This window comes from Rhagoletis pomonella, unplaced genomic scaffold (assembly GCF_013731165.1).
Source record: "Rhagoletis pomonella isolate Grant_MI unplaced genomic scaffold, Rhpom_1.0 Rhpom_scaffold_00017, whole genome shotgun sequence".
NCBI classification, from domain to species: Eukaryota; Metazoa; Arthropoda; class Insecta; order Diptera; family Tephritidae; genus Rhagoletis; species Rhagoletis pomonella.
In genome coordinates this window covers 3,436,574-3,439,654 of record NW_023458571.1, presented here as the reverse complement: position 1 = coordinate 3,439,654, position 3,081 = coordinate 3,436,574, and positions in this window count along the sequence as shown.

Here is a 3,081-nt window from a genome sequence, read left to right as displayed (position 1 = left end):
GCGTTTTTTTTAAAAAAAAAGTTATCAAGCTCTTAAAAAATCACCCGTTACAAGTTTTTGATCTCTTCTTAGCTGCATTGTGAAGCACATTAGCTCGCGGTTGTTTTTTGTATGACACTCATGTATCTGTATACAGGGTGTCCCAGAAGTAACCTGCCAAACTTTAGGGGGGATGGGAGTGAGGTCTCTGATACACAAAAAATTTTCATGTAAAGGTGTCACCGTTTTTGAAATATTTACATTTTTTTAATTAACTAAAAATCTTTCCTTTTCATGTATTTTCTTTAACTGCATCTACAAACCAGGCTATACTTAGTAAATGTTTTATGTAAAATACTTCCAGATAGTTGCTTCTCCATACTCAAATGCAATGTAGTTGAAATATATTAAGGAACCATCATAAAATTAGGACTATTTTGGAATTTTTAGCTTTTTGATATTTTCTTCCCCAACTTTGACTATCTCTGGTGAAAAAAAATGTACTGAGCTATAACTTTACATTACATAAAAACATTGCTCATTTAATAAAGATTTCAGAAAGGTGCCACACTTACTGTTTTGTGTAGAAAAAAAAAGTTAGAGCCGCTTTTGTGTGTAAAGGACTGAGACACGCTAGAATGTATTTAATAGATTTAAATTGAATTTGCTCTTGTTACCGTCAACTGACATGCTAAATAGTACAAAGGCACATTATTACCTGCTCCTGACATTATTTTGTGTTACTTACCGGAATTCGGACTAGAGTCAATAACAAGGGCTATATTTATCAATATTTTTTGTGAAGGATGGGTTCACGTGAAATAAAACATACATGAGTTGTTTACCGAAAAATGTATTCAGTTAGTGATAAAATATGCTCAATTGGCGACCTTTTACTCTAATTTCAATGTTCCTAGCAGAATTTTGCGGCATACTGATTTGTTTAGAGTCGCTATTAGCAAAACTCTTTACAGCGAAATTCTCCTTTAAATAGAACTTTGCAAGAAATCAATACGGTTTCTAGTTTTCTAGACCTTGATCTCTCTATGCCAAAGGGTATTTTCCGAAATCGGCTTGAATCTTACTTAAGTAATCTTAATAATATTTTATAATATGTAATTTTTTCTAATATGTGTAGTCTGTAAGAACATCCTGTTAATAAACTTCATAAACAAATAAATAAATAAATAAATAAATAAATAATACAACCTGGGCACTTTTTAAGAAAATACGCTTTTAGAGATCTTAAACTCAATTGGGCTATCTCAGCAGCAGCTCCATTTATTTGTTCCCGCAAATGCTCTTCGTTTTGAATTGTTTTTGAATAAATTTTGTCCTTAAGACAGCCCCAGTAGAAAAAATCTAATGGATTCAGGTCTGGCGATCGAGCGGGCCACGTGATTTGCCCGTATCGTCCAATCCATCGGCGAGGATAAGTTTCGTCTAAATGAGCTCTTACTTCACGCCCGTAGTAAGCAGGGCACCCGTCATTTTACAGCCATAGTCTTCGCCGCTGGTTTAAGGGTACATCTTCTAAAAGAGTTGGAGGCCGTTCCTGAAGGAACTCTAAATAACTGTGAGAGTTGAGCTGACAATTAAAAATACCGCACCATAAATTTATTTTGTACCAGTATTGCGAACGATCTTCTCTCATTTCGTGAGGATTGTCTATCTGCCAACTGTGAAGGTTATGTAAATTAAAATAACCATCACGTTTGCATGATGATTCATCGCTCCAAATTATTTTTATTAAAAAAGTTGGAGTCTGATTCATGCATTCGCAACATTTTACGGCAAAATCTAAAGCTGGGATCACATGATTTGTACATTTGGCTAAAAATTTGTCAAATTCATAGACAAATCATGTCATTTATCAGAAAAGCCAAATATTTGCCTTCTTGTGGCAAATGAAAAACAACCCTGGTGGCCAAATCGTGTGAACGCAATGCAGCTACATAAGCCAAATAAAAATTACGCAAATGACCAAATATTTGATTTGCCACTTGATGACAAATGCCAGTGACATATATACAAATATTGCTGGGCGGTATTGCCATTTCGTGCTTGTGAACCTTTTTTTTCAATTTTGGTAAAATTTTAATATTTAATATAATATTCGTATCCGAAAACTACCGAAAAATATCACGTTATTTGAAAACAATAATTTTAAAATATTTGTTCAAAATGCACATTTGAAAACATGTACATATACGTATTCGACAGTAGATGAGTATGCAGAGAAACGTGCGACTTTCATGAGGTCCCAGGTTCTTATGCCGGCAGAAGAACATATTAAAAAGTATTTACAAAATTATAATTAATTTCTGGGTATAATTAACTATGAAACTATGATTTGCTTACAGAAGCTGTTGGGCTCAATCCTTATCCATTCGTCCTGAAATATACTATCCAGAAATGCGATTGCTTTATAAAAAAGAGAACCATTTTGAAATATGAGTGTTTTTACTATCTAGATAATAATTTATACAACCTCACATATGCGGCTTTGCATTTTGTTGATACCCGATTTTGTACTTTAAACGACGATATACAGATTATTAACTACACTGTGTGACAAAAAAAAATTTATATAGTTTTTTCGAGGTTAACACTTGTTGTAGGTCTATTCAAGCAGTAAAATCTGCATACTCAGAATTTTAAATAAACCCTCAAAATCTGGGCTTAAGGTCAAAAACCGCGTTTTTCAAAGGGTGACGCACAGGTATACTTGCTCGTAACTTTATTTCTGTTTACCCGGTGAAAAATACGTATACATATACGTATGTGATTCAAGATAAGACATTTCGCTGCTTACATCAATGTTTAAATTGATAATTTATCTTAAGAAAGGGCAAAGGAATCAATGATCGGACTTAAAAAAAAAATTGTGGTAGAATCAGGAAAAATATGTTGTAGATTTCAAAAAAATTTGGTAGATCTCAGGTTTTGGATCAAACTTTGTAAAAAAATTAAAAAAAATCTGCAAGGTTTCACCTAAATTGCAAACATTTTAATTAGAATCTAAAATAAAATTAATTTTAGCATAATAAGGCGCAAGGGTATGCACCTGGAATATCCGGACCCTTAATGGGGAAGGTGCCT